General features: G+C 41.1%; 1 non-coding gene across 1 annotated transcript; it reads left to right on the plus strand.

Annotated features, from left to right (window-relative positions):
* Positions 1–2,524: 2,524 nt before the first annotated feature.
* LOC114010028 (small nucleolar RNA SNORA3/SNORA45 family) lies at positions 2,525–2,649 on the plus strand. Its single transcript, XR_003551426.1, has one exon. It is a non-coding gene; the product is annotated as a small nucleolar RNA SNORA3/SNORA45 family (small nucleolar RNA).
* Positions 2,650–10,540: the final 7,891 nt, after the last annotated feature.

The following is a 10,540-nucleotide window of genomic DNA, read 5'->3' on the forward strand; positions in this document are numbered from 1 at the left end:
GGCGTCGCCCGTCCCGGGGCGCCTGGCGGGGTCCGAGGAAGGAGGCGCGGGACCGTCTGCTCTAGACCCGGCTGCGTCAACCCGCAAGGCGCCCGGGAGAGGCCAGTTTGAGCGCGGAGTTCCAGGACTCCTCTGCCCACCCTCTAAACGACGCCCCTCCGGGACCTTAGACATCCCGGCCCAAGGGCAGGGTAGAGTTGATGCCCTGGGCTGGCACCCCCATATCTAGTTTACGGACCTGGAGGGCCCACCTGAGTCCTGATTCAAGCTCGCCTCGGCTAAAAATTAGCCAAATTGAGGCTGGAGGACACCGCCAGCCTCTGGGAGGCGGGGATGGGCTGGGCCTCCTGGAGGAGGACTAAGTTCCAGGTAGGGAACCAGCCGCCCAGGCCACCTGTGGCATCTCTTTGGCGGTCCTTGGCTTCTGAGCATTGACTGCAAGTTCTTGGCCGGATGCGCCCCCAGCCAGGCTGGGGATCCTGAGCACTGAGGGGGTTCCCATTTCTCTCCTGGCCTTGGTAGTGGGTTTAGCTGGCTTTAGCCCACCCCTCCAAGTTTAGAAATAATTGTTTTGGGGCTTTACTGTTGAGTGTTACTTGAAAACTTGAACTTACTCTTAAGTTCTTTAAAAGACAAATTCTGTCTTCACCTAAGAAGTGGTGAGGACATTAGAACTGAACCTTGGGTATTGAGGAACAGCGACTTGAGTTTAGCCTGATTATTTATTTGTTATTATTATTTTTTTTTATTCTCAACACACATTGTTGTTCCCTCCCAGAGGAGAAGGGAAGCATAGCAAAATCATTTCAGAAGTTCAGGAGCTGAAGTTTAACTGAATTCTCATAAATGATTCTCTATTCTTTCTTCTTATCCTTAAGAGGAATATTTCTTATAATCAGGATTATTAGAACAATCAGGTGGTATCCCTAATTGCACATTTATAAATTGTCCATTAAGGAGCTAGTCCTAATTGTAAATTTACATAGCTTATTGTTAGGAGTAATATATTTGGACTGTTATCGTATCTGAAACTTCCAGTTTTTATGGAATGTGGCCTAAAGGCTTTTTACCTTTCCAGGTGTTTCTCCTATTAAACATTCATATTAAACATTCACCTTCTCCTCAGCTTTTATATTTGCACTTACTTTGTCCAAAGAATATTGTTTTCGAAAGCTGTTAAAAAGCAATTTTAAGGAAGTCATAAATGACATTATAAACTTATGGAACAATTCTTGCTAAAGTATCCATGAAGGTGTTGGTTTAGGTTTTCCTCCCGGAATGAGAAGAGGCACCTATGCTAAGGGTCTGTCTTGTCACAGCCTGGCTGCCAGTTGCTGGCCTGATGAAAGTTATGACAAGCCTCACACCTTCACAGTCTCTCCAGAGGTATTCGTTGTTGTCATAAACTTCACACTCTAAGGCAGTCATTTGACTTATGCCATTGTACTCTGAAACTACTTAACAGATAGTAAATGTCAGTGCTGATGGTGTGCACCCGACAGTGGCTTTTAAGGCACCTGTATAAATATTTGACTTTTACAGTTGTATGGTAATGCATTCTGGTATTTGGAGTTTCATATTCTTGATATTGCAATAAGTTCTCGAAGTATTTAGGCAGCTTAGGTTCTCTTCTGCTGCAGGTTACATGCTTTATCAGATTGTCTCATTTGTATTTACCAGAAAGGATGACGAGACTATGTAATGCCTGAGTAAAGCAAATAGAAAGTGAAGTAAAATGATACGACTTGGCTTTTTCATGTCACCACCTCTTACACAAGTCAAGTATGTCCTTTATTTTAAACTTCGAATGGATTAGCAATTATGAACTCTCCAGGAAACTTGGTAACCTATTTATTGGATGGGGAGTAACAGTTTTGACTAAGATGGCTTGTTACCACTCGAACCTTGAAGCTACTGGGTCTTTCAGTATTTGGAGATACGAATTTGATTATAAATATTTCTGGGTTTCAGTGTTAGAGTTTTAGAAGATATTCTGTGAGATTAGTCACCATGACATACTCAGTTTAAATTTCTGTTTTCTTTTAAGGCAATTGAATGACTGTAAGTCTTCCTGAATAGTGTTAGAGGTGGTGGAAGAGGATATTTGGAGTAACTATGAACTCTTGTCAGTGTTGTAACACACCAAACACATGGAAAGAGAGGTGCGGCATAGGCCATTGGGAGTGTGGGTTCTTCTATAGGATCAAATTACAGTACAAATCCCTAGAAAGAAATGGCTTGCTACACTGTGGTCCTGCCTTAGTTGTAATTTTGAACTTTTAAAACCATTTAATTAAGATGGCTATGATGGGGCCAGCAGGTGGCGTGGTGGTTAAGGCGCTGGACTCCCGCATAGCCAACTGCAGTTAGCCTCCCTGACCTGGAGGCTGGCTCTCTTCTTTGCCCTTTCTCTGGTCAAATTAAAAAAAAAGATGAAATAATCCTAAAAAAAAAAGATGGTCATGATGATTTAACCTGTCATATTTGTTATATTATTCTGTTATTAAAAAGAATTTTATATTTTCTCGAGGTAGATTCACGCATGGGTATCCACAGTCGCCTTAGTGTGCTAGAGCCCTCGGAGAATAACTGCTGGCCTTACTCGCTAGCTGTGGGCCTTGTGGCACAGTCACCGGGTTAGTGACAGGCGTTGAGACTGACCTCCACAACCGTTAGATCTGCCTGTATTCATAGATCAAGGGATGATATGTTTAGACTATTTCTTTCGGAGACCTGTATTACAGGAACGTGTGCATTTTCAGTAAATACTGGCATGGGACCTGAATTTTAGTTTTGGTGCTGCCTCTCATTTCCTGCTTCCATAAAATAGGACTAGGTTTTCCTCCTGATATTCTTCAGTGTTTCTTAAAAGATTTGTTTGATTTGTCAAATGCACCAAGTGTGTGTCGGGTTCCCGTCACTGTGAAATACTGATGAGCAGTTTGCACTGTATGGGGAGAGTGCATAATATGAGTGTGAAGCTGATGAACAGCTTTTATCAGTAGTTGGAGTGAGGTTATGAAAGTAGAAGAAAAACAAATTTTATATTTTCATTAGCCTCTCAGAATTTGCTAAGTATTTCTGATTGTGCAAGTAATTATGCTGATTTAGTGGGGGAAGGTGGGGGGAGATTTTATAAAACCTTGATTTCATTCAACAAGTCGTGGTGTAGAATACCGAAGCATTTGAAATTATTGTACATTTTTGGAGTTAGATACAATGCAAACTTTGCGGAGATGTGATCAAAGCCTTATCTTCCCATCACTTATTAACTGAGTAAGTTGAGATGTGTTTCTGAATTCCTCTACACCTTCATTTTTTTGCTTTAAAATGATGATAGTACCACCTACTTTATAAGGATATTTATGGACCCGTAATTAGGGCCCATCCAGATAGTAGTAGTTATAATGTTGGCATTCCAATTTAGGAGCAGGTAGCCCCCACAAATAGCAGATAAACCGGCTCCCAGGTGTTTACTCAGTTTTTATTGTGTGCTAGCTAATGTACTAAGGTCTTTGACTGGGATCTCACTTTATTGTCCCATTAGTCCTATGAGGTAGGTGCGCTTGCCATCTTTCAGGCACAAATGAGGAAGCTGAGTCACAGAGAAGTCACCATTGCTGTTACATATAGAGGCAGGGTTTACAGCTAGACAGTCCGACTCTAGTGCCCTTGTCCTCAGTCCTTCCTCCAGACCGCTCAAACCCCTGGGGAGGCTCAGCAGTCTTTGGGTGGAGTTCATGGAGGAGTGAAACTTCTTTGCCTAGGGTTGGCCTTTCAGGCTGCTTGCCCAAACTCAGGCTGGTCAATGATTCTTTGTCCCCACCCTAATGGAGCCACTCCCCAGGAGTGTTATTTTGCAGGTTTACCCCCTCATTCACCTCTTATTTTGCTCACTGTGGCGGCTCTTTGACCATACCAGTTGGTGTTTATGGTGGGCCATTGATCATGGACAAATGGTCTGGTGCTTTTCGAAAAAAACTACATTCAACGTGGGAGAAAAAGGTGATGTGGATTCATTGTCTCTTGGAGGAGTAGGGGGCTAAGGTGGGCAGGCCTCAGAGTGAGTGATTTTATGAACTTTTAGGGGAATTTTGCTTATTTATTATTGTTGGATATAATACATTTCTTTCTCTTTAAATTTTTCTTTTCTTTCACGAGAGAGAGAGGGAGAGAGAGAAAGTCAGGTATCTCAGTTGGGTGTGCGTTGTGACCCTCCTACCTCAGCCTTCCTCACCAGCCAGGATGATGGGCATGGGATCCCGACCAACTACACACAGATCAACCTGGGAACTGAACCCCGATCTTCCACATGGCTTCCAACATTGCAGCGCTGTGCTTCCACTGCACCTCGGTGGCTGGGCCATCATAACTTTGTCTAGTTGAACGTAAAGCATTTACCACCATGCAAAGCGACTTTACGTTAAAACCTACTGATAGACCCTAATCTGTGGCTTATGGCTAGGGCCAGGCGTTGAGCCACCTGGACCTTCTAATTGAAGAGAGAGGATCACAGGGGTTGGGAGGGTGAGAGTGAGGAGGGGGATGCCAGCCTACTGTATGATTGACGTCAGCATTCCCTTGTGACTCTCTCACCGCAGTTTGTGGCAGTTGATCAGGGTCTGAGGAATTGGCGTTTTTTTTTTCAAAGTCATAGTAAGTTAATTTCAGTCCACCCACTGCTGCAGTGTAATCTCCTCAAGAGTCTTAATTGCGTATTACTGCTTTTTATATCCTCCGTACATGGTCGATGTTAAATGAATGCTGGTTAGGTCAGTTAATGAGACAGTTTGTTAAATTAATGAAAGTATTAGTTGAGCCACTGTCTTATATCCAATTTCTTACTTTGGGGCTTTCAAAAAAAAGATACCCGTAACATCAACTACCAGAGACAATTGATTTTCCAGTTAGATTAAAAGTAATGAGAGAACTGAGCTGCTACATTTTGAGTAATAGTATAAATATGTGAATTACTTATAAAAGTACAAAAGTAAAGAAAACAAAATCAGCCCCGGTAGTCTTAATCACAGCTGCCATTGTCATAGATTGCTGGAAATTGTTCCTTTCCAGCAGGAGCAGAGGCCTGGTGCCAAGTGGTTATTGTGCATTATTTGAGTGATGATGCTGTTGGAAGTGTGGAGAGTTTGTTAAAAGTGGAATTTAAAAAAAAAAAATCACTCTAGGAAGCACTAATTTGAACTAAACTGTCTTCCATAAATTCATGAACAAATATTTCTTGTTCTGGGCTTGCTATATTACTTGCCGGAGTGAGCAGTAGTTCCTTAGTATATGGGAATGACTAATCTTTCTTCAATGATTTTAATAGTCCATAGTTTGCAGTTTTATTTTGTTGGAAGACTCAGGACAATAATTGCTATTTCAAGAAATACTATTGTTTACAAATATGTTATTTGTCTTGAGCTGCGTACTCGAAATTGTCAGCTTCATAAGCAGTTACGGTGACATGTGGCCTGCAAGCAGACTGGTGTTTAAATGTAATGGAAAGAAACCAGATCGTGGCTCAGGGATAACGCAGCTGGACCCACATGGGCCAGGCCTGGGTTCTCATCCGAGAACCACTTTGAGCATGCTGGGTGCACATGTACCTGTGATCCAGGCTGGCTGAGAATCGAGGTGGATTGTGGCGTGAAGACCCTATTGGGGTGCCTATCTCTCTCTCTGTCATGGAAGAATTGAATAAATAAACTTAAGCCGAAATTAATAGGATAACACCCTGGTGCCATGGGAAAAGTGTGGAATCCCTGTACCACCTGGTCCTACACTGCCTTGGAAATGGCACTTGTTTTAAACTTTTTATTTTTCAAATTTATTTTAATTTCTTTCATTCTGAGAGCCAGAGAGCCAGAGCCAGAGACTGATACCCCTGACAGGGTTCCAACACACTGTGGTCCTCCCTCCAGCCTCCCAGCCAGCCAAGATCACAGGCCAGGGCAGGCATGTCGAGTAGTGTTCCTACTGCCGCAGAATCTGAACCCAGGCCTCCCACGTGGCTCCAGTGCTGCTCAGCAGTGTCCTTCCTCTGCCTGCACCCTGCATCCATTTGCAGAGATGTCTATAGGAAAATGAGGCTCTGTAGAGGGTCCTGACTGACCTCACTTTGCTGACGTGGGAGTTACTGCACTAGCAGGAAGCAAGCATTAGCCTAGGGGTGTGTAAATTCCTTGAGATAGGGCCCGCATCTGCATACGCCTACCTGGGAACTTGGTTGAAATCAGTTGAACTGACCTCTTGCTAGAATTTTGGACTAATTTATTCATTCATTTTTGAAACTCCTGTTACTGGAAAAATTACCACAGAAGTATGTAGAACAGGAAAGGGATTTTTAAAGTCATAGCACGTATGTAAATTATGGGTTGAAAACGATGTATGGAAGGATAGGTTCAAAACGTTTTCAATGTCTGCAGTGTTTTCTCCCAATTACTGGGATGTTGGAAAAGTCATAACACATTTTTTGCATAGAAAAATACATCATGACTTTTCTGATAACCCAATATTTAGGTTTTAATTGAGATAAACTACAAACAGTAAAATCCAATATGTTTACCTACATTTTAAAGTGTGCAATTCAGTGGTTTTTAGTATTTATTCACCAATGTTGTACAACTATAATCTGTGTAATTTGTGAACATTTTCATCACCCCCAAAAGAAACCCCCTTCCCTTCCCACTTCTGCAGCCTTTGGCAGCCACTAATCTATTTTCTGTCTCTGTACTTGGCTTTTCTGATGTTTTATACAAATAGAATACGTTGTATCCCCTTATGTGTCTGGCTTCTTTCACATGCATGTTTTCAAGGTTCATCCGTGTTCTAACATGTATCAGAATTTCATTCTTTTTTTTTTTCTTGTTTCTGAGGAGCTGCCAGCCTTTTCCACCGTGTCCACACCATTTTATATTCCTACCAGCAGTTTTAATTATGAGAGGCTTCATGCACTCTCCAGAGAGAGAGAGAGGAGAGGAAGAAAGTACTCCCTAATGAGAATGCTGCAGTTCCTTCTCCATTTCTCCATCTTGTTGGGATTTTGGACACACGTGCACACATGCCCGGCATGTTTTTCAAGCTACCAGGGCAGGAATTTCAACTGCATGGTTGGCTGTGTGTGTTCCGGCTCCCTTAACCACTAGCCTATAGGTCCAGCCCATCATTCTTCTTTAAGACTGAATAATATTCCATCATGTGGTCATACTGTATTTTGTTGATTCATTATATCAGCTGATGGGCATTTGGATTGTTTCTACTTTTTAGCTGTCATGAGTAATGCTGCTCTGAACATCCCTGTACTACAATTTTCGTATGAACAGATAGATGCCTTCAGGTGTGTCTGGTATATACCTAGAATTAGGGTCACATGGCAGTTCTGTGTCAACTTTTTGGGGAACTGCCAGACTTCCCCACAGCGACTGTACCATTTCACAGTTCCCACCAGCAGTTTAGGAGCGTTAAGTTTCTCACATCCTCCCTCTCCAGCACTTTTCTTTTCTTTGTTTGAAAGCTATTCTAGTGGGTGCAAGGCAGTGTCTTTTTGTGGTTTTCATTTGCATTTCCTTTTTCAGAGCCCTAATTTGACCCACGCCTTCCCCTTTATTTTAGCCTTCTATAGCCCCTCCCACGTTTTGTGCACTGTCAGTATTACTTGGCCAAGAAAAAGGTAGGTAAGAGAAGTTACGAGTTCTTTTTTTTTTAATAAACAAAAACTTTATTTAGTTCATTCAAAATGCATTGACAAAATAAATTTCAGTTGCAATTTCACATGTCCCCAAAATAAAGTGATATTTATAACAATGACTTAGAAATTAATGAAAAACTACAATTTCACAAAAGATTGTGAACATTTTGCACATTAGACCTTTCCTTTAGGCAAAGTGCTCTTTTGATGACAGATAAATTAACAAATACACAGTATTGTGAACTGTTTCAAGCAATACAAAAAAAAAAAAAGATTTCGATTTGTTTTACTCTTGAAAACAAAATTATGTAATTTATAATCTTTTTCTTTTCTTTTGTCTCACACCCACCATCCACCACCCACTCTCTCAGCCACTTTCCCCCTTACTGTCACTCGCATCCACACTGATCCTCTCTATCAGTACTTCGTCAAATCTCTCAATCTCTGCCGTAAAGTTCAGACACTCAGTACAAATTGAGTGGGGATATACAATGTGTATCTTTTAAAGCCTGACTCATTTAGCTTGACATCAAGTGTTCTACATTCATCCATTTTGAACCACTTATAGGATCTCATCGTTTCTTATAGCTGTATAATATTCTATAGTATAAATTGGGTTGTTGGAAAAGTCATGAGACATTTTTGCATGGAAAAACAGAAAAAATATGTCACAACTTTTCCAACGACCCTATATATGCCACAGTTTTCAACCTAGTCATCATTATTTGGATAATGAGGTTGGTTCTGTTTTTTAGCAATTATAAGTAATGCTGCAGTAAACATGAGTGTGCAAATGTCTTTCCGAATGAGTGTTTTCTTATCCTTTGAGTAGATACCAAGAAGTGGGATTGCTGGGTCATACGGAAGTTCTGTTTGTAGGTTTGGGAGAAATCTCAAAGTTACAAGTTCTTTTTAGACTCAGGTTGCTCGTCCCTCTCCCCCATATCTAACTGGTTTGAATTGTTTTAACAGTGGCATTGTAAATATAAATATATGAGCAGTTTTTAATTGTGTCAACCACCTAGGTATCATGGACTCTGGGAGACAGATGGTTAAAATTGGGTCCCAGTTTAGCTTGCTTATAATCTGGTTTGCCTAGTCACCATTTAAAAAGTGAAAGAAAATTTGAGATTGTCCATTACGTTTTCTCTACATCCCTTAATTCAGCCTAATGGGTATCTTCTTCCTGAAGATATATTACCTTCTGTCTTCATCTCAAATTGAATTACGTAGCTAGTGATCTTAGTGTGTGGTATGTATATATGTATATATTCACACACACGTGTGCATATATATTTATCAGTTTATTCAAAGTGAAAAGCTATTCCTTTTAACTGGTTCTATATGTTAAGGATTAAATCCATTTTTATCTTTTTAAAAAATTCGCTCTAGGGCATTCTGTTTGTTAGAGGTAGACAGCAGAAAGAGAGAGAGGGAGAGAGAGAATTCACCCTCCTCTGGGGGGATGGCCACAGTCAATCCTTTCTGCTCTCAAGATTTTGGGCATGCATGCACATATATGTTTTTAAGCCACCGGTCTGGGATTTGAACCATACTGTTGGTTGGCCATGTAGGATCCAGCTGTTTCAACCAACACACCGTGAGGGGCCTTATCAATTGTTTTTTAAAACAACAGTTGGAGGAGACCTGACACACTGCCTCAGCAGATGATGGAGATAAACATCATCAGGGTTAGGTCATGTCGCTAACACCCTCAACACACGTGATGACACTGCCATTGTATCTTCCTGGTCTCTCTCCTGAAAAGCATAATAGAGAAAGAGGAATGCGTATTCCCTGATTCATTCTTTGAAGTAGCTGGACCTGGTGGTCGCGGAGATAAGTCTGTTCCTCTTAACGTGGAAATGAGTCCATGGGTCCGAGGTCAGATGGAAGCTGCCTGCTTGTACTATTTATCTCATCTTTTCCAGTCATGAGGAAAATACTTGCTAAATCCCAGTAGAGGCGCATTCTATAAAATGCCTGACTGTGCTCCCCCAAAACTGCCAGGGTTCTTAAAAACAAGGAAAGTTTGAGAAACTCACAGCCAAGAAAAGTCTATGAAAATGTCACATGTAAGCAACCTGGATGGGATCCTGGAACTGAAAAAGGACATTAGGTGGAAGCTAGGACATCTGATTAACGTATGGAGTTTAGTTAGTAACCATGTGTCAGTATCAGTTCACTAGTAAATGTAATAAATGTACCATACTAATAGGCAAAATTGAGCATGGGATATATGGCAACTCACTACTAACTTTGTGTTTCTTTTTCTATAAATCTAAAACTGTTCTAGAAAATAAAGTTTATTTTCTAAAAATTGCAAAAAAATGCAAAACAGTTGGAAGTGTTTCTCTTTAGTCAAAGTGTGACCACACTATATAATTAGGGCTTTTTTTTATTGTTGTTTATGTGAAAAGCTGGAGTGCAAAATAAGACCTGGGGCAAAATCCTGGCCTGAAGGCCTCTTTTTTTGCACAGCCTTTTTGCTAAGAATGGGTTTTACGTAAGGAGAGGGTTGTAAACAAATAGAGAGGGTATGTATGTGTCAGGGACTCAATGCATCCCACAAAACCTCAGATATTTATTTACTCCTGGCCCTTCACAGAAAAAGTTGCCAACCCCTGATGTAAAATATGATTAGGTTTTCTCTTTAAATAATTATTTATTTTATTTATTATTATAATTTTATTTTTAAATTTGATCAGAGAGTCAGAGACTGAGAGAGAGAGAGAGAGAGAGAGAGAGCGAGCAAGCGAGAAAGGGAAAGTGAGAAAGCAAGCCTCCAAGTCCAAGACTGAAACTGAGGTCGGCCATGTGGGAGTCCAGCACCTTAACTACACTTACTGGCCA

This window comes from Tupaia chinensis, unplaced genomic scaffold, assembly GCF_000334495.1.
Source record: "Tupaia chinensis unplaced genomic scaffold, TupChi_1.0 Scaffold000685_1, whole genome shotgun sequence".
NCBI lineage: Eukaryota > Metazoa > Chordata > Mammalia > Scandentia > Tupaiidae > Tupaia > Tupaia belangeri.